The sequence below is a fragment of the Doryrhamphus excisus genome, linkage group LG10, assembly GCF_037039965.1.
Source record: "Doryrhamphus excisus strain RoL-2023G ecotype Guam linkage group LG10, RoL_Dexc_Guam_v1.1, whole genome shotgun sequence".
NCBI classification, from domain to species: domain Eukaryota; kingdom Metazoa; phylum Chordata; class Actinopteri; order Syngnathiformes; family Syngnathidae; genus Doryrhamphus; species Doryrhamphus excisus.
Genome location: NC_136366.1, coordinates 9,887,905 through 9,913,417, shown reverse-complemented (window position 1 = coordinate 9,913,417; position 25,513 = coordinate 9,887,905). Strand labels below are relative to the sequence as shown.

The 25,513-nt window shown below is 43.3% G+C and overlaps 1 long non-coding RNA gene across 1 annotated transcript in view; it reads left to right on the top strand.

The window, feature by feature from the left end:
• The first annotated feature begins 238 nt into the window (after positions 1-238).
• LOC144901071 (uncharacterized) overlaps positions 239-25,513 on the top strand; it is a 31,855-nt gene continuing 6,580 nt past the window's right edge. Inside the window, exons 1-3 of the long non-coding RNA XR_013629258.1 lie at positions 239-274; positions 524-578; positions 2,349-2,470. This is a non-coding gene — a long non-coding RNA (uncharacterized LOC144901071). The remainder of the gene's footprint in view (positions 275-523; positions 579-2,348; positions 2,471-25,513) is intronic.

The following is a 25,513-nucleotide window of genomic DNA, read 5'->3' as shown; positions in this document are numbered from 1 at the left end:
CTTGAGGTGACTTACAGTACTGCATGGTGACTCTAGTAACTCAGCTCAAGCATGCAAACTGTATTAAGTATGTTTTTATGACTGTTTATATGACGGTTTTAAAATTACTGTTAATTTCACCAAAATCACTTAAACCATTACCGTTATATTTATGTCTAAATATGATATGTAAAGGTTTTGTATGTTTGCGTCAGTGTATGCGAACTGCGGTGACGTCATCGCGTCACGGTACGCGCGCGCGCTCTCGTCCCTTCATGCTGCCGATGTGGACGAGGTAAGACACATACTTTGGTCTCTCCTTGAAAGTTGCGTGGAAAGATTGTTGAGCTGTGTCCGTGTTTTATTATACGTAATATTGTTGTTTGGTGAGAGTTCCCCACAATGTTTATTGCACTAATATGTGTATTGTGAAACGATAACCTGCAAGTGGAAGCTAGCTCTGTTAGCACGGGTCGGCTAGCGGCCTGTTATTCCATGTCTGTACTTAAGCATCGTACTTAGTGTATTCCACTTCTAATTCCAGGAGAAACGGGGAACTCGCTGAGGAGCGAACAACTCATGGATTTAGTTTCATACAGGTATGATCACTGTTGCACCAACTGTATATGTTGTGAAGAAAATGATAAAGTTTGTACCATGTGCTGGACTCTCGGACACACATGCTGCCAATGTGGACCAGGAGAAACTGGGAACTCATAGAGGAGCACACAGCTCATGTATTGTTTCATACAGATGAATAAACCACGTCAGAGACCATGGAGACTCCCTCTTTTATATCTAACCACCAGAACACAGTGCAGAGGAAGGCGGGTTACATGTTCCTGGATGTTTTTGATTTTTGAGTTTGATAATTGCTTTTCTATCCTGTTTTTCAACAATATGTTTGTGTATTTATAAACACTAAAAGAAAAAGCTTAAGATTTCTGACATAGCGAGGCTCAATACTCCCTTTCTGAAAGCAAGATATTCACACAAATAGACTTTGAAGCCCTAAGAGCTCAAGGGATTTATTATTTCTACCCCTGTGAGACACGTTGGGAAAAAAGTCCAACATCCTAGGAGATGAAACACTTCACCCGCAGCTTCGATTGAAAGTATTGTGCACTTATCAAAAGGCGGCTTTCTTTCCACTGAGCTTTGACAACAAATCAGTGAAATCATTTCGCAAAAGCATCACAGGAGGAAGGTTCTTGGCGAAGCCTATGCGCTGTGCGGCAATTTAAACAGAAATCCGTGGTTCCATTGACGAGATGACAGTGGCCCTTCATTTGAAAACATCTGCTGTTGGGAGCAGCAACCCCAAATCCTTACGCCGCATATGTGGAGCGACTGGTTCTCCTTTCTGGAACATACAAGTGGTTTGTCATTTGAGTAGTGTGGCCACCCGTTATGTCTCGATGCCTCAGGCTCTACACGCAGCTGGCGGTGGAGTGGCGCCAGGAGGTGGAGGAGGAAACTCTTGGATGGGTCACCAAGAACAGCAGATGGTGACGGGTAGGAAGCGGTGCGCCTGCGGGAGATCCCTCGGCCGCATTTCTGCAACCAACCGCGTGAAAGGTGGTGATGGCGAGAAAGCCGGCTGCGTACGTGTGAATGGGGAGGGAACGGTGGCGAGATCCTCATGCGGTGTTTGATAGGCTGCTCTCAGAGAAGGAGCATGAAGACAACACGGCAGGGAGCGGCAGAGACGGAGGAATCTCATTGAACTTTTGCCAAGGCTTCATCAATAATGTCTCAAGAAGGGCTCGGTGCAAGAGGATATATTGTAGGCGGTCCCCATGCAAATGCTCGCTTGTTAAATTGGATCTACGCCGCTCCAGGCTAGCGGTGGAGGAAGAGCGCCAGCTTCACTCTGGATAATTTGTTGAAGGGAAAGTGGAGGGAATTGGAGGATGGGAGATGAGAAGAGGTCGGACAAAGTGCCGCAGGGTGTTCTTGAATCCCGAGGAGATGTCCTGCTACAGGCCACGGGGGGTTATTTGGGATTAAACCGTCTGGGATGACTGAATGTGTGCAAGAGTGAGATTACATGACCTCCTCTCGGTTCATCCAAAGACTCCAAAGTATTGTCCATGTCTACAGAAATACTTATACTACAACTACCCAACACTCAAAATTGCCTTCAATGAAAAACAGCCACTTCGGTGTGTTCAGAAATGTGGAGACTAGCTTCAGCGAGGACTGCATTTATTCCATGTTTACGTTGAAGACCCTAAAAACTGTTTAACACAGTACGTATATGGCACTAGAAGACCTTCGTGTTTACAAAACTAATAAAATGATGAAATAATATTGCCGGCCTCCATGTACAGTTTTACCATGTTCCTGTGTTTCTGTTTTCCCTGCAGCATAGAACAACGGCGAACGGCACAAGACTTCTTGTCAGTCATACAGTGGCTTTGTCTCTGTGGGGGAAATGGAGCTGAAAGCAAACAGCGAAAGAGTGGAGCTTCGTGAGGAACAATGCAAGGTAACATTATAGAAATCAGGAGAGAAAAAGACCACAGGACCTTCGTGAGAATATTATATAATTATATAATATAAGAGCAAGGTGAACCCAGCAACATAAATGTACCAGGATGCCAAATTTATTTGAAACTGGTAGCAACTAAAAAAGCAACAAAACGACTGCACATCAAAATGCAGAACCTTTGTTCATACGTTCAACACTCACTGAGATGTTTGGTCGCCAAGTAACAACAGTACAGCACTCAAAGGAAGTCATCGCCAAAGAAATGCTGCTCTCTGCTACAGTTGAGACGGCAGTATTTCAAGAAAAGCTGCAAACGTTTGAGAGATTTTGCCTGTGAGAAAATACATGTCACAAACGCCAGTTCCTCAATTTTACCAAGTGAAAGATGACATTAAAAAAAAACACATTGCATTAGTACGATGTATCATTCTGGGATGGGATGGGGTCCTGCATACCCGCAATCCAAGCGGCATAGAATTCAGATGTATGGATGATGTATTATTTAATATTTGGTTGCAAATTTTGAAACTAAGCCAATATGTCTGACAAACATTTCAAAACGCACCTGCCAATCCCATTTTTAACAAAGGTTTTGTGTTAACATTTTTGGCTCTTTGCAATGGATCGACTAGATTGATGTTATTTCTTATGGGAAAAAATGTTGAGTACGTTTCAGTTAAGGTCGGAACATCTGGAGTAGTTGTATCGTATGTGTCATTTGGTCGTCGTCAAACATAATCTTGTTTAGGGCCACAAAAAGCCCCAAACCGGCCCTGTTACCGTTCATCGTATTTACACATACACATTATTTGCCTCGGTGAATGAGCAAATATGGCAGACAGCTTGCCTATTTACTGCACCTGTGTCAGATGACTGTCAATAAAAAAAAATGCTGACTTTGGCAAGACTGAAATAGCTCCTTAAGAGGCCTGCTCAGACGTCTACATGGAGCACAAATGGAACTCTACCTGGATTGCACAATATCACTATTAAAGGCTGACAGTTTTGACACATCTCACATAACAATAATAATAATAAGTATCATATTGTGTATGTTTACGACAGAATTAGCGAGCTCCTCTCAGCAAAGGATTTGTGCAGGGCGAGCGTTTGTCACAAGCACAGCAAACAACCCAAAATAGCCTTCCGTGATCTTGACCCAGCAGTCGATTGGGGGAGGCTGTGAAACCTGATTAGACGGCCGGCATCCCAGGCTGATGATTTGATTCCTCCACACACTTCGCCGAGGCGGGTCACAGACAGGTGTGATGTCATGCCCCGCTGTAGAGCGGCAGCTTGATTAGAAGGTGCAAGTTCTGCCTGCACAGGTGCTGCATTTGTATATTTCTAATTAAGACGACCTTCATTTCAATCCAATCACCATCGGTCAGAAAAACAAACAAACAAGTGCTACTCGATTATTTTCTATCATGTATCTTGGAGAGGACGGATACTTTTTCCACTCTTCCCCCAGTTAGAAATACAATTCGGAACCTGTAATCTTTATCTGTACAAACCACTGTATGAGTTGCTGGCACCAACATCGTTCAAGAATGAAGACCTGCCAACCTTGTTCATGAGTATAGTCCCCGCCCTCATACCACAATATTTGAGAAGCACTGGTGTAAAGACATGGAAATTACACAATTGGCTATGTTTGCCTCACAAATGAGCCACAAATATGAGACCGCATGACGAGATGGTGACAAGTTTGGGTGGTGACCCAAGGAGCAAGAATCAAGCAGCTGAAATGTGTTTCCTTGCGTGGGGTAATTGGACTCGTCCTAAAAGTTACTGTAGGGTGAGGTCAACTTGGAAGCTGATCCTTCAGATCAAGAGGAATCAGTTGAGGAATCGGTGAGGCGTTCCCGGCCGGGATGAGGCCCCGGGAAAGACATGCTGTACGGTTCACGTCTCGCAGTTGGCCTGGGATGTGTCCCCTTGGTTGAACTAAAACTGAATCACAATCCCATTCTCCATCCTGCCCTCATTTGTCTGGTAATAGGACGTTGGTTACCAATGGTGAAGAGATCTCATAAACAAGCCAAAGTATGAAAACCTGGATGGTTTTTATTACCTTGTTGTTCTATTAGTCCGGATTCTAGTCCTGATGCCTCCCGGAGGTCTCCCTGGTGAGTTGTCCAGGGCATCCCCGGCCCAGGAGAAGGCCTCGGACGGCAGATCTCTGACGCGGTGGAGGGATTATCTTTCACAGGTAGCCTGGGAACGCCTTGGTGGAACTGGAGGATGTGGCTAGGGACCGGGAAGTCTGGGCTTCCCAACTGAGACCTCCCCCGCGACCCAGACAGGGATAAGTGCAGGAAGATGGATGGATGTTGTATCAGATACTATCCAATATCCTACACAACTTCAAACAGGATGTTCCCAGAGGGACGTAGCCACTGACTTCAGAGTGTCATCAGCAGTTTTCAATCGATAGATAGACTGGAAAGGTTACAGAAATGCAAACTGCAACCCTTATAAAATAACCAGGAATGGTTAAACAGTCCCTTGTGAAAGAGTGCAGCAAGTAGACAAAGAAGAGTCATTGGGTACTCCACACTAACTTAAGCCCTCAGTAGAAGACATATGGTCAGCAGCTTAATAAAGATGTTTTAAACCCAAGCTGCTGCCTTTCTGTTTTAGAGAATCAAAATGGAGCACACCGCTGCCTGTGCTCACTTTGCGCTTATGGTCATTTAAACACTCAGCAGCAAAAAGTCGGCCACGGTGGGCGGTCGATAATGAGCTGTGATGGAGTCAAATGGAAATCAGATGTCCTTTTTTTCCCCTCTCTGCCTAAGTCTTTCCTTTAAATTGAAGAAGCACTGAGGTTTAATTTGTCTTGGACACATCAACAGGCAGCCATTGAAAATTCATGAGCCACTAGAAGAAACACTCTGTAAGCACTGCAATAATAGAAACAACTTTCCTTAGGTTTTCCTTTCAAAAACAACTCATTTGGTCTGTTACTCACTTTTTCTAACATGCTGTTTCCTTCGCATGTGTCCATCCAGTTTGTCCATCGATCTGAATCTTTCCCACCTGTGTCTTGTTGTGATTGGATGCATTAGACTCTGCTGCGTCGGGCTTCCTGGACTGCTTGTAGTCCTGGGGGAAAAAATCATCTCTACCTGATAGACTGAGTGGTCAGAGGGTACTTATTTCGTTATTTCAGGTCAGTTTGATTTAGTTTGAACTAGTAGAACGTTGATTTCCGTAGGATTCAGTCAAAAAAAAGTGCCTTAGAAACATCCATGCGTTGGTGACTCAATCTCTGTGAAGAATGGATTGGGCTCTTCTAGAGTTAGGACGCTACAGACCAGGGGTGTCCAACTTCATCACGCAAGGGCCCAAAACTCAAGGCCAACTTTAGGTCGCGAGCCAAATAAGACAGTTTAACGGACAGAAGTGTGTCTGTGAATATTCTCACTGGGATCATTGTATTATCGCGGCATTGAATCGATCACAACCGGTCAGTTCAGGTTATCTCAAAAGACCCAACGCCTCTCAGCCAAGTCAGACTAGATAGGATAGCTCTAGTCTGACAAGTGGGTGCAAGATCCAGTGTACCCTCAAAAAAGCAGGCATGTCCAGACAGGACAAATGAAGGTCGTTTGGATACAACGGAGTGGGGCCTCTGCCCCCCAACGATGGCTGTTTGGGAGGTGTCACCTTTGTTAGCACCCCATTCAGATGTAATTATGGTCATTGAGCCACCTGAAACCAAAATGACTGTTCCTGGTTTAGTTGTTTTGCAAAATGTTTGAATCTTTTAGAATGGGATGAAACAACTCCATGGTATGTGGCAGAAAGGTAGTTTCGCAGACCTCCCCTCCCCCTTCTGTTCAGAGACTCTTTCAAAATATCGCTTTTTCTTTGTCCAAAATGTGTACACTTTTGTACTCAAAAGGTTGCTCTCTCTAGGAGTTGCAGGTAGACCGCAGAGTCTTGACCTGAAGAGTTAGCCCATTTGTGTTGTGACATCGCCTGCTCAGTGGCTGCCTGGGTTCCCCAATGGGACAGAATTTCTTTGTTGGGCAGATCATCCGAGGCACGTAGTTTGATGAGGTCCAATCTATTTTCCCGAAACAGTTAAGCGAGTCACATAAACTGACGTGATGGGCCTTGAGTTTGAGACATATGCAACAGTGTGTGCAGGAGGTTTATTTGTTCACAGTTCACAAACAGAACGATGAACAACTGCATTTCTGTCTTTCTCCCTCACTGTGCACACTGTCTATTTGTGGGTGTACGACTGGAAGATAACCCAACAAGACGGCAAATAAAGTTGTGCCAGAAACGCTCTTGAATTCAGGAAGGAAGTGCAAAAGGAAGAGTCGGTTCCAGTAGGATTGCAATGTAAAGATAGGGACCTTTCACACAGATTGCAATGGCAATGGGAGACACATTACAGACAGCGAGTCTGGCTACCGTGAGTAATGATGATTGTACCTGCTGCTGTCTTCAATAAAGATAAAAGTGATCATTTATGTTTCATTTGTCATTTTTACGTGTTTGGCTTTAATAACTATAATTACTCTCCATAATTTTTTTTCTGTTCATAGTATTTCTTTGGTGCCTGGAACTGATTAATTGGATGTACATGACTTTATATGAAAAAAATGGCTTCAGTTTTCATGTCGGTTTTCATGTGAACGGATTAATTCCACTGTACTAGTCATTAAAATGCAACAGTTTTGGTGTGTCTCTTCAAGGCAGGCTAATAAAAAGGCAATACTACTACAGCTAAGGCAATACTACTACAGCTAAGGCAATACTACTACAGCTGGTCATATCTGGCAATGCTTGTTTTGAACTTATTCTTTAGAAATACTGGCAATCTCAACCACAGCACTTAAGGACAAACAGTGGAGCGTTGATCCATTGCTTCCTGTTGGCATTACAACCCTTCATATTTGCACAATATCACTTTTGTACCCTCAGCTGTCAAACCGTGACTGGCCAACAGCCCCACCAGCATCAGTCGCAGTTCAACACATAAATACAAGGAATCAACTATCTTTATTACTTTCCCAAGGTCGCATTAGTTCTGTTGTCTTGGTTACGCCGAGCTGGATATGAAACGGCAGCAGTTGCCAACGGCAAATAAACAGCTCGTCCGAGGACTCGAGTGTGACGGAGAGAAGGAGGCACTAGTGGACGGCTTGAATACAAAAAGGGTTGGTGGTTTCATTTCAGATTTCTCAGCCGTAGCTGAGCAAAACATGGACAAACACACCAAGTGAGACATCTCTGTACTGAAAGGTAGGTTGCAGGTTTGAGACAACATGGACAACAGTATTAGTACCACAGGTGAAGCAAAATATCATGAAAAAATTCATATTAGGCAATTAAACTGTCAAAACTGTGTCTGTGCAAGTCATGCATGCAGTTTTTAACGTAACGTAAATGCAGGGCAGAAACCCAAAATGAATTGACTGCCAAGATGGAGGATTATACAGTATATCTTCAAATATAACAAGAAAACTCAAGTCAAAATATTAAAAGAAAAAAGCTGTAATTTAAAGCAAAATTTGAGTACATATTACACCATAATTAGGAAAAATAGTTATTTTACCGACTGGTCAATCAGAGTGTGAAGTGTGAATGTATAATGAGCATTTTCTTTAAACACGAATACGGATAATAATACATTTTATTTGTATAACGCTTTCAAAATAATCAACGACACTTTACAGAAAAATGGAGTTGAATAAAAACAAGTAAACAGAGTAAAAGATATGTTAAAATACAACATTTGTTTATACACATAATGATGAAATGTACTTTGTTTCATACTTGTATCCCTATTATCGTCCTTAAACTAATCGTATTTTCATTTACTCCAGCTCCAAGTGTGGTAAAAATGTCTCAATGCCAGAAGATGCGGTTCTGCAGGTGAAAAATGCTGGCTTGTCTTAAATGACCCCTCAAACCTTTTAAAAAACGGTCTTAAACTGGAAGTTTGCAAAAACAAAACAGTAGACTGTCACCATCTAATTGCTGAAACTGGGAGTCCGTAACCTGAACGTCAGTCAAGTAGTCACTTGACATGAAATCCTCAGTTACACTTAACCTATGACAAGAACGCATATCCAAAAGATGGTTTCTAAGAAAGCCTCACAAGCTGCAAGCCGGCAAATGTTACCTTGCATGTGACCTTTTTTATTGCCAGGCTAATCTGCCCTCAGTTCCCAATGACTCTGAAAACAAAAATCTCACCTAGTGGACGTCAACACGAGCGATGGCTCCACCATCTAATTCCATTTCCCTTGCACCGCTATTAGAGCAAGGTGACCTTCAATTTTTGTGCACTGCGAGGAACACTCTTCACAAATCACACATGTGAAAAGCTGGCCCAAGGAAGATGGAGTCGCACGAGCGTGACTGATGAGCGCGGCCATGCTCTATTTTTTTTTCCCCCGCCCATCTTCGGCAAAAACAAATTCCTCGCCGTTTGCCCAACATCCTGGAGGGAAAAACAAAGTATCAGCCAGTAAACTCTTGGTGCCGACACACTCCAGTTGTTTCGGCGGAGGGGAAAGGGATGGAGTGTGCGCCTTGCTGTCGAGTCTCAGCAGAGCCGTCACTGACCTAGAACCGGCATGCTGATCGTTAGCGTCCACGGTCAGGCTGCTTTTGAAGGGGGCGCGTAATAAATAACAAACATCAGAGAGCACAACGGTGGCGCACGAGGCACAGCAAATGCAACTCGTTCATGGAGGAGTCCCCTCACCCCCGGATCATTTTTTCCATCCTTTTCAGTTCAGAGTTCACGCTTCATCCTTCATGGTCAGTCTCCTCACCTTTTCTTGGAAAGTCAGACAAAACATTTCAAAGAGAGAAAATAATCCTCTGTGCGGCTTTTCAGAGGTTTGGCATAAAAAGCAATTGTTTAACGACAGCCAATCATTTTCCGTGGTTGTTAGCTAGCTTTCTCCTGCAGATAGTGCCATGAACCATTTTGTACTTAAATTACAATAATCCCTCATTTATCGCAGTTATTGGTTCCAGACCTGACCAAGCAATCAGATTTGGCTCATCAAGAGTTGATCTTCCTAAGCACTGATGCAGCTGCGGTGCCTTTAAAGTCCTTCCTGTTTAAAGGCTAACTTGCTCCTCCACCTCAGGAGCTCGATGGAAATCCCAAATCCACAAGCCTCAGCTGTCGGGATCTGGGTGTCGCAGGCCACACGGATCACCTGCAGTGGGAGAGAGGGGGCAAGGACAAAGGCATAGGTGTTGATTGTTCTCCCGGCATTACTCCATATTTGCGGCAAAGCACATCAGGTTGTTATTGAGTGATTCTAAATTGACTCGGCAATTCTCTGAGCGGCGCCGGCAGCCAGCAAGGAATAACAATGAAGGCGAGAGAGGGGCGGCTGATGGAGGCAGGCAGGGGAGAAGAGCAAGAGGAAAAAGGAAGGGCGTACTTATCAATAAGCAATTCCTTCTAATTGCTACTTTGAGGTTGGACGTGCGGGGATTGCTGCAAAGCGCAGTCTGAGTCACGTCGGCAGTCCTGGCCGCCTCGCTGTGGCACATCACTCCTTCATTTTAGTGGGAAGGCTGTAAAACTAATGACCGCACCAATTAAACCCCAATTTAACTTGATAGTGTTAATATTTAAATAGGCCGTCTCGGGCGGCTTAATGGCGCCCACTGATGACGACCCCTGACCTTGTTGTGCTAGCAAACGCCAGGTTTTGTAGCTGGAAAGCAACCAAAAAAAATCCACATTTCAGTAATTTCGCTTTGATGATCATGGGACCCAAGAATTATGACCTTGATCATGTGACGTCAACAACAAAGTGTCGAGTACCTCAAAGTGCAGCAGCTAGCAGCACATCATGCACCATTTAAGTTAATAACTCATTTTTGTAACAAGACTCCATATTGACATACTCACGCAGAAAGTGAAAGTTAAGCTTGTGTAAATGTGAGTGGTTTTCCATCAGTCGTATGTACATGTTGTGCAACTCTGATTGTGCTATGCGAGTGTGTGTGGGTTAAGGAGGCCCGCTATGAGAAAACTGAGCTAACAGACCAAAGGCAAACATGTAATAAGAATAAATATCGAACAAACAATACGCATGTCAATCATGCAATGAATATGGATTCCATTTCTGCGCATGTGGAGTCCAAATCGATCCCTATTTTGAGAAATGAGCCTGACGCCACCAGAGCCAGATTTGGTCTGAGCTGTTGGGCCATATGCTGTGATGCTAGGTGCAGGATCGACCACGCACAGCCTGTCTGTTGTCATATTATGTTACATATCAATCTTAGACAACAACCTCACCCATGCTGCCACACAAGTCAACAAATATGCGACACACCCGAGTAACCCGAGTAAAATTCACTTTTATTTGATGTTGTCTGATGTTAAAGTGCTGTTGGAAATAGGGACACAAGCACATATAGCAGATTGTATGACATGTTTACAGCTAAATAAGACAAATAAATCCAGGCGGACTGTTTGAATCATAGGCTTAAACTAGTGAGTCTGTGAGTCTGGCACCCCAGCCAATTTTCTCAATGCAGCCTGCGAGTCAAAAAGTTTGTTCAGAGCAGCGGTGCTCAATAGGCGGCCTGCAGATGACATCCCTCCTGCCACGGCCCGCTAAACATCACCCAAATAATGTAAACCTTACTGGAGAAGTGCTCGATCGAGGGTGACTGGGAAAGAATAGCAAAACCAGCCAGTTTCGGAGAAGTAAGTGAGGGTTGACAGGTACGGTGTGTTGAATTTCCCAGCATTAAAAATGCACCAGTGGCAACTTTATGCAGCAACCGAAACTTAATTGATACCTGCAGGGTGTTACTTTGTCAGCGTTACCTGAAAACATTATTAGGAAAGATTTTCCAATGACTAAACTCACTAAAGATGGAGGAAGGGAAGAAAAAAAACTGACAAGGAGACCTTGGTACAGATGAGTTAACACTTTTCTTCTCCTAAACCCAAATAAATTCCATCATATTGGATTTGTTTCTGCAGGCCCATCAAAGGTAGGCCCGTAAAGATACTCAACACAATTTGAATGCGGACATGAGCTTTGTGGAGTTGTGATGCATGCAGCACCACACGCTTGACAAAATCTGTGCATCTGTTTTGTTTGTTCTACTCCCCACCCTCCAACCGCACCCCATACTTTTTCTCCGCGTGGTTACGTTGCCCTCCAGGCAAGAATAACGAGCGAATGGCGGAGCTCCGGAACTTTGCATCCAGTAAACAAACACACTGCTTGTGCATGCAAACACGTAGTATAATAAAAATGATTGTAGTCACAGTGAGGCGGCGCTGCATGGTTGATGTTTCTTGTGTTCCTCCAATGAGTATGAAAAAAAATAATCAGAGTGAGACGTCAGCATACATATGAAATGGTCAATGAGCTTTTGGAAGAATAGCTTGCTGATAACGTCTTCCTGGTGAAAATAACTTTGTATCTAAAGACCTTCTCTCTCGTAGATTCTCCTTGAAATACACAACTGCTAGTCTCTGCAGCGTCGTAAATAAACACCCTCGGCCTTATAGCGCTGATGGTGTGTTGGGTTATTTAATGCACTGTGTGCATTTCAAAACTACAAAGAAAACTTGCGTCTACTACTAAACATGCAGATGACAGCGCAGTGCCACCTCCTTCATCCGCCAACGTCAAGGAGCCGGCCATCACTTCCAATCAAGAGGTGTATCACTCGCATTTGCTACCATTAATTAGCAGAGGCGAGCAGAGCCGCTCTCGGGAAGCCAGCTTTCCTTTTGCCTAATTGGGGCGCTAATTAGATAACAAAAGCTCCTTGCGGTTGCCCACACCCAGGCTTGACACCGTGGAAGCGCCTCTGTTAGTGTTGCCACGTGTTGCGTGAAACGTGTGAGAATATTGGCAGCTTGCCGTGTTCAGTTAACAGAAGGAGAAATGCGCACAAACTGAAGCTCAACCAGCTGTGGTGTTGACTTCTGCTTCACATAACTTCAATTAAGCCAAACGCAGGGGGGCAAACTCCATTGTGATTATGTCAATACATAGCATGAACAGCTTGACAAAAATAAAGAAAAACCACAGCGATCTTTGAACCGCAATAAAGCGACTGCACTTGAATTATTTCACTAATTATTATGAACCAACTAGCACCAAAAGTGAAGTGCGTCTCATTCAGGGCCTGTTTTTGTCAACATATTGAAAGAACCCTTGGTGTTAAATAATACTGGTTGCTCTGGCCGCACTCATCAGTCATTCTACAGCAAATTAAGCTTGTTGGAGTCAATTAAGAGTTCCCCCGGAGGCCCAAGCAACACATTTCAAAAGCCACTTGTGGGAATGGGAGGCTTTATCTACTCATCCATCCAGCCGCTCCCAGGTGACTTCAGGCGAGAGGCAGAATGGATCCTTTACTGATCACCAGCCAATCACAAGAGTCGATCCAATATTTGTGTCTTTGGATTGTGACGGGACCTGGAAATCCTGCATCCGAAAGCCCATCACGTTCAAGAACTGCCGCCGCACAGACAAGCGCTCTCTGAATAGCTGGGCCAGAGGGATGATCACACCGCAAAATCTCATTTCCGAGTTAGTTACCAGGCGGGCGCTCGGATTTTAAATAAGAGCGACGGGAGATAAGCACGAGAGCCCTCAATTGTCCTTCAAGTACTCTCTCACAGTTGACTGGGAGCGCTCTCCTCGAGGCCAGGAGACGTGTTCACGTTGTTCCGTGTAAACCTGCAAAGATATGAGCCGCCGTGATGGAGCGAGCGCAGGATCCAACAGCCTTGACATGTTCTATTCCAGAGAACATCCACTCTCTCCCTCGACTTTGCAGCCGTGCCTCATTATCGGGTGCACGCCGAGCTTCACTCCTACGGTGATGAGGAGTTACAGACCGCTGTCAAACATACGTGAACCCTGAGAAGAGACAAAGGCAGGGAGTCAGCACTGGAGAATAACTATCAATCTATCGAAGGGGATCTTTAAAACACAACTGCTGAGGTGTAGTTTTTCCTATTTGCAGAGAGTGAATTATGCACATATCAGCTACATTTGTTTCTCAGCCCACAGGCGGCAGCGTTAAAAATGCATTGGAGAAAGTGCCGGCAGACTTAATGCTGAGTAAAATGGAATGGCTGATTTTTCCTACGACTGATCATTACACCAGCAAATACTGCAGTAGTGAGTACTGCGGTAAGAGCAAAAGATCTCTCCTGCAGCCTCCTCCCAGGAGCACCACCACGCTGACACATGGGCGCTATTGGATGTTTTGTATTGTCACGCTGGCTGGCATGTGCCGTTAATATGATATTACACAGGCATCTGCGCTCTAAAGCAATGCTACACCATTCTCCAGTAAGACAAATTGTTCAATTATTCATAAGGGCACAATACTTTCAAACATGATATTTCAACTCCGTGGAGGCTTAAGGAAAAGTTGCTTCTCTATTTCCAGGAGCAGAAAAAGGACGGGTGGATTACTATTATTATTATTATTATTATTCATTGTTTTCTTTTTTTATTCGTTTTGCAGAAAACAAAATGAAGGGAATAAACTTTGGATAGCTCCTTTAAAAAAAAAATCCATTCTCCTCCCAGGATGAACGGTCTTTGCATAGAAGTACAAAAATATTTGCAACACTGCACATAAGATAGGCCTGTCATAAGCCAATAAACAATATTATTGTCAACATCTTGAGAATGTAATATGAGGCGTACTAATGCAAGTACCCTGAATCAAAAGCAATATAAGTTTAATGTCTGCCACATTGGTGACCCTGATGTGATCAAATGTTGTAGTTCAAATGTTTGACTAGCGGGCCGCATTGCTTTAACAAAATGTATGGGGGCCAAACTATATATTTTACACGTAACAGTCCACCTGGAAGTATTGTATCTGTAAAAGTGTGTGTGTGTGTGTGTGTCCCTATTTTTCAGGAGCACTTTGTAAACAGCAGACCGCATCAAATAACGAAATCGATAAAACAGCTATTTAAGATTAAGATATGCCTTTATTTGTCCCTCAGTGGGGAAAGTTGTATTGCACAGCAGCAAGAGCACAGAGTCAGTTAAGCAGTACAAAATACAAAATATAGAAAAATAAACAATGTAAACAACCCAAGTATTAACAAAATCAACAGTTTTTCCCAGAGTTGTATACAATACAGTATGTAGATAATATGAAACGAGATGAGCTATATGACCAGTCTATACACTGAGATCTTGTTAGAGAGTTAATATTTAAACCATCAAAAGGTTGGCTCAAGCCGCGATGCCAGCTTGTATGTTAAGTTGAAATTAAATACTTTGGAAAGAACGGGCGGGCCGTATTCAAACAGTTGGCGGGCTGGATGTGGCCCCCAGGCCGTAGTTTGCTCACCTTTGTTGTAGTTGAAAGGAACGCACAGTGTTGGTCTCAAGGAGGACCTTATATTCTTCAGCTATTCATGTCCACATACCACAACCCCGATTGGGTGAGAGGCATGCCCTCTGGTGTCCTCCCCAATACTCCCAATATCAAAGGCTTCCAATACTGGTATTGATTATATAAGAGAGATAAGGAGATGTGTTTGAGAAAAGCAGAAGCAGACATTGTTGGGTTCGAATGTCCGCTCGGGCGTCTCTGTGTGGAGTTTGCATGCGTGGGTTTTCTCCGGGTACTCTGCTTTCCTCCCACATTCCAAAAACATGCTAGGTTAATTGGCCACTCCAAATTGTCCATAGGTATGAATGATTGTCTATATGTGCTCTGCGATTGGCTGGCGACCAGTCCAGGATTTACTCCGCCTTTTGCACAAAGACAGCTGGGATAGACTCCAGCATATTCGCGATCCTAGGAAAGATAAGCAGCATAGAAGATGGATGGATATCATGTTTGATCTACTTTTCCTTCTGCCTCACATTGAAAGAATCCAATATAATCTGCGGAATTGGGCTACTTTTGTCTGCCGGTCTTGTCAAAACCACAAGAGAAAGAAAGAATGGCATATTATAAAGTCAAAATGGACATAAAGTGGACCTGGGCGTGGGGTTGTCATGGGACATCAATGATGTATGGATGCGGTTCTGCTGGTCCTTCAATCAATTCTATTATACTTACAGCATGACGGTCGGCCATGGAGAGAAAAGAAAACCCTTCATGTGAGTCACATTGGAGAGCATTAGCCTCCTGTGAGAGGCGTGCCGAGACACTTTTTCATGCTTTTCCCCCCACATTGTTCCTTCCCGGAGATCAATATTCCCTTTATGATTCATGCCATGTCAAGGCCTGGATAGCGTGTACGTGGGGAGAGTCGATGCGTCTCGCATTGTTAGCTTTTGTAGTGATGCTCCTGCATGTGAACACACTTAAGCCCGCTTGTGAATACACATGCATCACCATAGCGCTCCTTATCTCACGATGGGGACTCACTAATGCCTCACCTGAAGCCGGGCTTTAAGCGCTCAGCCGCACGTGAGCAGCATGATGGAAGTCGACTTGCAAGCAAACACTTTAAAAGCTGATAATTACACTCTTTTGCTTTTCACGCCGTCACTAATATGTCACGCTTTGGGTTTCTGTGGCAGCCTGACAAACGCCTTTGTTGGTTTCTTTTGACGACGTTTTAGAGCGTCGCTTTTCAGTCATTGAATGCGTTCTGTATCTCTGCAACATAAGATTATAAATATCACGTTGACATTGTCCACGAGATGTAAATTGTCTGGTGGAAAGGTGCTAAAATGGGACTGGTCTAATGAAGCTGCCAGGATCTGAGGGTAGTCCGTTACTCACAAACAAAGGCCGCCTTGTCCTCGTGACACCCCTTAGTGGGAAGAATGACAAATTTTGAGAAAGACTTCACACCAAAATGAATCCAGTGGAAGATGTAGATCAGCCTTATAGCCTGGGGAACTTTTTTAAAAATGTAAATGTTTAGAATTTTAATAAAAATGTGATCATTTTCTTCATATTTTAGGTCAAAATGACAAATTTTGAGAAAGACTTCACACCAAAATAAATCCAGTGGAAGATGTACATCAGCCTTATAGGCTGGGGAACTTTTTTAAAAATGTAAATGTTTAGCATTTTTCTAAAAATGTGATCATTTTCTTCATCTTTTAGGTCAAAATGACAAATTTTTAGAAAGACTTCACACCAAAATGACTCCAGTGGAAGATGTCGATCAGCCCTACAGACTGCGGAACCTCAAAAAAAAATGTAAACGTTTAGCATTTTTCTAAAAATTCGATCATTTTCTTCATATTTTTGGTCAAAATGACAAATTTTGAGAAAGACTTCAAACCAAAATGAATCCAGAGGAAGATGTAACTAGATCAGCCCTACAGGCTGCAGAACCTCGAAAAAAAATTTAAAGGTTTAGCATTTTTCTAAAAATTCGATCATTTTCTTCATCTTTTAGGTCAAAATGACAAATCTAAATTTTTAAAATGAAAATGTTTTAGCTACATCAAAGGTGTCAACTCACTTTATGTGGCATCCGGGAAAATAATCAAAACAAATTATTGTGAGATCTCCCAAATGACTACTTATTACAACCCCAAATTTGGTCATGGACTTCCTCCTCCTTCCTCAAACTGGAAGTCCTGCTCCAAGTTGTCACGTTAACGACATCATTTCTCAAATTCCGTGGCCATCATCAGTTGTTAAATCTCAATCTGTGTGTTTAGTCGGACAGAATTTCAAAGTAAAGTCTCAGAAATGAAACTCAAGCGGAGTCATTATTGAGAACCTGTTATCTGTCTGCTGAGCTAGCAAGTGGAAAGCAAACATTAGCCCGTTGGACCAGGCAGGAAGCCAACATTGATTGGCGTTTGTCTACTTTGAGCATTTGACCATGTATTAGCTTCCCCTTACTTGTCACTGTCACTTTCTTTGACGAGTCTACCTCACGCTTGGGAGACATCGTGAAGGGAAAAGAAACGTTACCTCAGGTTTGTCTAGCGTTGTTGTAATCGTGCCAACAGAGGACTAACCTGGCCTTTAACGGATATCCAAACATGACAAAGGGCCTGGACATGATCTCATAACATATGATTCTCGTGTTTATGGAGCATGTACTGACATTGGGCGTTATTGCAGCGGCCATGTAAAAGGTCACACGCGGACACCACCGCGGGCAGCAAAAAGCAATGAGTGCAGTTTGATTGTGAGATTTCTAATGAGATTTCATTAGCCGTGTAATTGCAGCAGGAATGTTCATAATGAAGTGCTTAATTACTGGTTGGAGCTGGAGCCGAGAGCACGGACGGAAGGGTTGCGGAGAGTCATGTCCTCAGAGAAATTTCCTGCCACATATCAGTCGGCGTTCCAGGTTCATTTACGCCTGCTGTTGCGTAGGCTGCTTTTTTTCCCATCAGCCTTGCTCCTCCGACAATGCAGGGAATGTTCATTTCAATAAAAAAAAGTATAAATACGTCTTTGGTAGTGAATGAGTTAAGCATAAAGATCGTATCCTTGAGCATGTCAAAGGATCTGCTCCTATGAACGCGACAGTAATAAAATCAGCACTATTGTCTCATTATTGGCTGGAAGACCGGAATCAATATCCCGGCAGGCCTTTTGTTGATTCAGAAGGCTAAAAGATGACTTGTTCTCCTGTCTCGTCTACTTCCTGCTCCCAATAAGCCACAGGAATTAAAAGTAAAGAATTATCCTATTTACTCTTTTTATGACTTTATTTTATATGCTCGTCATGTATGTACTCTGTGTACAGCAGGGGTGGGCAAATATTTTGACTCGTATAATATTTTAACAAAATTGTCCAGGGGCCAGAACATATATTTAACACACACACACACACACACGATTTTATGCTCATAATTTTCCTTGAATTATTTGTCTAATTTTATGTGTAAAAGCTATACTAGCTATAAAGTTATACTATCAGCTGTATGTTCTCATGTCCCTTTTTTCAGGACCACTTTAAACATCAGACCACGTCAAACTATGTCATGTCATTTTACAGTTTTGTTGTTTTTTTTTTGTTTTTTTTTTTTTTTACAAAATAAGACATCTGACAGGCTGCACGGTGGAAAAAGTGGTTGTAACGCAGTCCTCACAGCTAGGAGACCGGAGTTCGATTCCACGCTCGGCCATCTCTGTGTGGAGTTTGCATGTTCTCCCCGTACATGCGTGGGTTTTCTCAGTCAGTCCAAAGTTGTGGTAGTTGCTGGGTCATTTTTGTGGAGGCTGCACAATGGAAAGTGGTTAGAAAGCAGGCCTCAGAGCTAGGAGACCTGAGTTTGATTTTACCTTCGGGCATTTCTGTGTGGAGTTTGCATTTTCTCCCCATTTTCTCCGGGTACTCTGGTTTCCTCCCCCATTCCAAAAACATGCTAGGTTAATTGGCAACTCCAAATTGTCCATAGGTATGAATGTGAGTGTGAATTGGCTGGCCACCAGTCCAGGGTGGACCCCGCCTCTCGCCTGAAGACAGCTGGGATAGGCTCCAGCACCCCCGCGACATTCGTGAGGATAAGTGGTAGAAAATGAACGAATGAATGTTAAAAGTTGAAATATTTAGAAAGCAACTGGTGGGCCGTAGTTTGCCCACCCCTGGCGTACATTGTGGTGTAATTTAGCTGTAAGAACTCGTCAGTAAGCAGGAGACCAAATCTTTGGTTTTAGAAAATGCATCAAAGTGACCCCCCCTCCCCCCACCCCACAGCTTTTCATTTTTCTGTATATGGCCCTCTGTGGAGGACGTTTGGACACCCCCGAAAGACGCAGACTGATACAGAGTATTCCACTGTAGCTGTTTAGCATTCCCAGGATCAGTGAGTGCCCCACCGCACTGACCCAGCTGGCCACCTCCCCTCTCTCTCTCTCTCTCCTCGGGCTCCATCCTTATGTACTGATGCTGTACAGTCGGGGCGGGAGATTAGTCGCTCAATCAGGCTGAAGAAGAGACGTACAACAGATAAGACCTGAAGGCGCTGAAGGAGCTCCTTCACTTGGCATACGTCGGCCCAGATTGGCTCCCCGCTTTGCTTATCCGTTCAATACATTTACATTCCTTTAACAGCACTTCTTTGCCCCCCCCCCAATATCCCATGAATGCAAACTCACTTTATCTCTCAGAAATCAACCAAATAACGTATTCCCTCCCTCGCTGTCTTTCTGGAGCAATCTAGAACAAACATCCTGTGAGCATGACAGGCAGCGATCTACTTGGAACTAAATGACAGTGGAGACGGTGGAACATCTGCAGCGTGCAGGCTGACAAATAACCTTAAAAGAGGAACTTAAGAGAGATTATGTTAAAAGGCGCCAGTATGTCGTCGCGCTCCGGCAATCTTCAAGCCATCCTGTTTGGTTTCTCGCATTTTGCTAATCAATTTGCGGCGTGATAGCTCTCTCCCCCCGCCGCGGTCCAGCTCATTTTGCTCACTAATGAAAATAAAATTGGCAGCTCCACTCAGAGGCGCATAAATTACACAACGATATTGGCCACCGTAAATAGCCGACCATGGTGGACATGCCTCCAGAAGGCCGAGAAGCAAGCAGTTGCGTTCATGAACAACCACATCCTTCCACGTTATTCATGGCGATCACTTTATTCAGGGCATGGAATATACGCCAATTGGAAATGATTCAAAGGTCCCCCATTATGCAAATGGGACTTTCTGAAGTTGACAGGTTTCGTGAGGTTGTTGGCTCTTTGAAGTGAACGAGACATCGTCTCGTCTGTGAAGCCGAGGTCACAACTGATCGTACGTGTAAAAACGTGTGGAGGGCATGAAGTGTGACGTGCTGATATTCCAGCTGTAGACTGGCCACACATGTTTTTGGACTTGTCAAAATGCTTGGACAGTTGGCCGAGTTGGAGATAACAGTGGAGGGGTTTGTTTGGGGGGGGGGGGGGTGGCATGAGTGAACGTAATCCAAAAATATTCATCCATCAACGTCGTTTAGCGAAGAAAGGCACCATCACCAAAAGGGCCATTCCGTATGGATTTTGTGCCACCGTGGTAGGAAACCGCCTAATGAATCTCAGCGACTCGCAATTACAGCCGCTGCTGTAGTTACCCTCCACCATCGGCAGAGCGTGTCGGGCGCTGGCGAGGGGCGGCCATTGATCCCACCGGAGGCGGTGTCTTTATTAAAATCCACATTCTCAAGCGTACGGGATAAGGATCCTGGAAATGTCAGCGCCAGACCGGCAAGGAGCTGAAATTTGCTGCGTCTGCCCGTAGTGATTGTACTTGGCCTTTAAATGCAGCGGCTACAGTATTTATTCATGCATGAATTATGTAACACCTCTTTAAAGGAAAACTGCACTTTTTGCCCATCATATACAATCCTTATGAGACATAAACACAAACTTTTCTTTTTTTTCATTTGTATTGTAGATTAAAAAAATATTTTATTTTATTTACACACATTTTTTTGTTATTTTATTTTCATGAAAACTAATAAATGTTATAATTTTCCAAATATTTTAAATTAATTAAAAATTAATTAAATTAAAATATTAAATTACTAAATAAAATTAAAATATAATTAAATATAAAATTAAATTATAAAATATAAACTTGGAATTATGACTACTTCCAGAATATTCTGACTTTATTTTCATAATATTCTCAATAGTCTCTCTTTTTCCGCAACCTAACTTTCCCATATCATAACCATATTCCTTATTCTTACGTCTCTCCAAAAAAGGCTTCATCCTGCAGCAGGTAAAAAGTCAGGCATGCAAAATAAATGTTTCCTTTATTTTTGTCAGGTAATATCCCAATGCAAAGTGTGGGCATTTGGGCCGTAGCACGTGCTATTATCTTTTAAGTGCATCCACCTTTAGAGACAGCAAAATGACCCTTTGTGTTATTTCTATTTGCAACTTCAACTGTGACCTTTTTAGACACAATCAAGATGCATGCGGATTTGAAGGTTTAACACGTGTGTGTGTGTGTGTGTAATAGCTGTCGTGGCGGTGCACCAAAGCTTCCAGGCGGGAAATAAAGGAGTGCAGACACCGCGTAATGGGGTGGAAATTCGGATCGATGGAATTAAAAAAGGTAGAACAGCATCCCGGCAGCCGAGACTTCAGCTATGAGGAAGAGCAGCACGACCGACCAAAGAACAGGAAGGAATAATGAGCTTTAGAAACCCACAAAAGGTCACTCACGGTCCTGTTAGAAATACCGCCGCCCGAGCTTAAGCAGAAGAAGCGGCGATTGATGGGGGTGGGGGGTTAAATAAAAGCAGAGCTAAGCACTATGGAGACCATCCTGCGCTGAGAGCACACAAGGCAGCTCTGGTCCTCGGCCAAACGTTTGGAGGATGTTCACGACATCACCACACGGCCTCATCGTGCGTGTTCACGCTGGAAACTGTAAGCATGGCGTATGGCGTCCTCGCAGATGTTGTGTGGAAGTCATTATTAGATACGGTGTCCACATGACTTGCATTTAAAAAGGCGCACAGGAAACACAAACGTGCGCTACTGCATTCATCTGGAAGACTGCTTGCAGATCTCCTTGTTAGGTGCTAATGGTCTCAGCAGTAAACATCTACATAGGCGGACAGTGTCTTTCATCTGAACTCAATAGGGACCATCTAAAGTTCCATTTGAAACCAGCTGTCTTAAGCTTGCTATATAGTAGTGCTTTTTATTTGAAAGCCACGCTTGATGCTAACACAGCACAAACTAACTAGCACTGTGAACAAAACGTCAACACATGGACGATGCAGATATCAAAATGTATACGCATGCATTAATATACATGCAAGGCAAACCCTGCCCACGTCTGGAGGCACTGACCAAATTCCATCTGTGCTACCAGGAACTGATACACGTTAAATCGAGAAATGTAGCATATATCGGTTATATGTCATGGCGCTACTCCTAATTCTCTGCATTTTCTGCGACTAACACGTTATAAAGGTTGACATCTTCGAGAATTTTGAGGAAAAACTCTTTGCTTTCCACTCTACTGCTCCTCTTCTCTGCCCCACTAGGGGAACTTGCTTCATTCTTCTCTCAACCACACCAACATGCTCAGTAACGTGGAGTCGCCCGTTGCATTGCATCTGATGTCGTTTTAAGCACGCATATTAATCAGTTATATGTACTTTAAAATCAATAATAGAGGAACCAATGAAAATCCTTTAGGGGGCCCCTGGAAAACCCGCGACAATTGCCCGTTTGGTAAGTCCGCCCCTGCCTGCTGCAAGAAGTAACAGCGCAAGGTTGTCCAATGGTCTTTGAGAAATCTAAAATATGCCCTTGCACCTTGTTATTCCCTCCTGATAAAGTTGGTCTAACTACGCTTCGGTTTCGTCCTTCAGCGGGGCGCTCGCATCTGACCGCTTTGGGGTTCTTTCCACATGCACAGAATAAATATGGCAAAAGACAAATTTGGCATTGAACAGTTTGTTTCTTCTTTTCTTTCCACGGGTGCTAAAAGAACATTTCCAAACATCTTAGTTGGATTCTGCCCCAATGATCTGACCTCGGATAAGCGGAAGAAGATGGATGGATGTATTGGTATTCCATTCAGTTTTTTTTTTAATGTAAATTTCCTCAAATTTCCCATTTATTTAAGTCCTTAGTCATCCATGAAAGCAGGCCTATTATTATGTTTGTGTCTTGGACAAAGAAGATATTCACAACCACTGAGTTGGACTTTGGAAGACAGTGACCCAAATCTTTGCCCATTTTCTGATATGTTTCGGACCAAACCACTCGGTGTTTGTGCATGGTTCATATTGATTTGGTTCATCCGGGGCCTAACCAATTACTCTGTGAATGGACACAAGCATCAGATTAAATGAACCAAGAACATAATCATTAGTTGTGAACACATGTGAAAATGGAAGAAACTGATTTATTTGCATATTGGGGCTGATTTAGTTCATGTAAATTCAGTGATTGACAGGTGAAAGGATATCAGTCTATACATGCGCCCTGTGATTGGCAGGCAACCAGTCCAGGGTGGGGTCCGCCTTTTTTCAGACTCAATCAGGCGACCCTGAACGGGTTAAGCGTTGGATGGATGGATGATGTTAGCATCTTTCACTGTGTTTATCAAATTGCTGCCTCTTTAACTTTCTTTGGTTAATTACGTCAATGTAAGATTTTACAACAACCGAATCATGCAAAAATGTGACTCTAGTAGACTTTGACACCAGAAACCTATTCCTTCATAGCAGGCTACTATTATCATCATTTTGTTCCTCGGTGGCTCCGATTGAGGGGGCTGATCCTGGTCTTCTGTTGACTCATCACATTCCCGGCTTGGGAGCGCAGTCGCTGGAGTAGTCATTACTTAACTGCCATGCGGCTCATCCAAAACCTTTTTTTCACGTCATGCTGTCGCTGTCCACCAGATGCCCTCAGGGAACACTGGAGAGGTGCGATAACGCTAAACGGCGTTGTAATAATTTGAAGGATTACAGAGTGCAGAGATGCTAATCAATTCTATCTTCCAAAAAAAATGGAAGCCATTTGTCGCTCAAATGATGAGATGGGTACAAACTAAGTTTCATGTCATGTGAAAAATGATATTCACCAGCAATGAAAAAGCACTTTTGTGAAGCTTTGGAAGATCTGTTGCAAAATCCACTTGAATATGTTGGAGGGTTTTTGATTTGGTTTGATCCATTTATCATTTGGCAACATGGACTATTCCGTTTTGTTCCGTTGGGACATGGAACTAGGATCAAATAGAAAACAATGGATGCTTATTGCCAGCACAGATATGCATGTCAAATATTTAAAGCACAAAATAACTAATGACGAAGGCCCATACATTTAGAGTAGTTACTGAGGAACTAATGAAGAACTAATGAGTACTTACTGCGTAACTGAGGCATATACATTTAGACTAGTTACTGAGAAACCAATGAGTAGTTACTGAGGAACTGAGGCACATACATTTTGAGTAATTACTAAGGAATCAACGAGTAGTTACTGAGGAACTAAGGCACATACATTTTGAGTAGTTACTGAGGAACTAATGAAAAACTAATGAGTAGAGTAGTTACTGAGGAACTAAGGCACATACGGGCACATTTGGAGTAGTTAGAGGAACTAATGAAGAACTGAGAGTGGTTACTGGGGAAATACGACACAGACATTTAAATTATTTACTGAGGAACTACTGAAGAACTAATGAATACTTACTGATCAACTAAGGCACATACAGTTGGAGTGGTTACTGAAGAAATACGGCACATACATTTAAAGTATTCACTGAGAAACTAGTGAGTGGAGTAGTTACTGAGGACCTAATGAAGAACTAGTGAGTAGAGTAGTTACTGAGGAACTAAGGCACACACATTGAGTACTTAGAGAAACTAATGAGTAGAGTAGTTACTGAGGAACTAAGGCACATGCAGGCACATTTGGAGTAGTTTAAGAAACTAATGAAGAACTGAGAGTGGTTACTGGGGATATATGGCACAGACATTTAAAGTATTTACCGAGGAACTAATGAAGAACTAATGAGTAGTGACTAAGGCACATACATTTGGAGTAGTTACTGAGAAAATGCGGCACATACATTTAAAGTTTTCAATGAGAAACTGGTGAGTAGAGTAGTTACTGAGGCACATGGGGAGTAGTTACAGAGGAAATAATGAGTGGTGGTTACTTTGATTCTTTTTTGTCTTTGGCGGTTTTTGTCTTGGCAATGTCAGAGGGCAAGAATTCTCTGTGAAGGCTGATATGTGAGCATGAAGATAAGCTCGTTAGGGTTGGAGGTCATCATACCAGTTAGGAATGGAGGTCTTCATACGAGTTAGGGATGGAGGTCATCATACCAGTTAGGGTTGGAGGTCATCATACGAACATTCATTCCACAGACGTATTCATTATGATGTCTCATGTACGGCAAGCGTGATACGGTGCTACATAGCTAGCATACAGTAAGCCCAGACTACCTTGGATGGGGATGACTGTTTCATAAGTGCTGCATCGCTAACGAGCCAAACCGCATAGCGCACCACACACACACACACACACACACACACACACACACACACACACACACACTCTGATTCAAAGTTTCCCACCACGCACTGCTGGAGTCCACATAGATGAAATGG